The sequence below is a fragment of the Pteropus alecto genome, unplaced genomic scaffold (assembly GCF_000325575.1).
Source record: "Pteropus alecto unplaced genomic scaffold, ASM32557v1 scaffold7, whole genome shotgun sequence".
In the NCBI taxonomy this organism is placed as follows: Eukaryota; Metazoa; Chordata; class Mammalia; order Chiroptera; family Pteropodidae; genus Pteropus; species Pteropus alecto.
Window position 1 is genome coordinate 37709442 of NW_006494614.1, and position 281 is coordinate 37709722.

At 39.1% G+C, this 281-nt stretch overlaps 1 protein-coding gene across 1 annotated transcript in view; it reads left to right on the forward strand.

The window, feature by feature from the left end:
• TNFRSF21 (TNF receptor superfamily member 21) overlaps positions 1-281 on the forward strand; it is a 65848-nt gene that overhangs the window by 64075 nt on the left and 1492 nt on the right. The window lies entirely within an intron of this gene.

The following is a 281-nucleotide window of genomic DNA, read 5'->3' on the forward strand; positions in this document are numbered from 1 at the left end:
TATTTAGTTTCTTAGTTTTTAAAAGTATTATAGCCTTCTCCTTCTGACTTTTAGAAGAATGTAGAATAAGTAGTTTAGGTTTAGGCAAAAGTCATATTAAAGGACACGTCAACAACCCATTCAAGCAGATCCTTGGCTGATCTTTGTTAGGTCAATCTTATTCTGTTATCTTATGGACAATGCTAGTAAAAACTCCCTTGGTGTTTAAAATGTGCCAGAGGTTCACCCCCTCACCTTGGGGTGGTAGGGTGGGGATAGCCTGGAGAGAGTAACTGTCACTC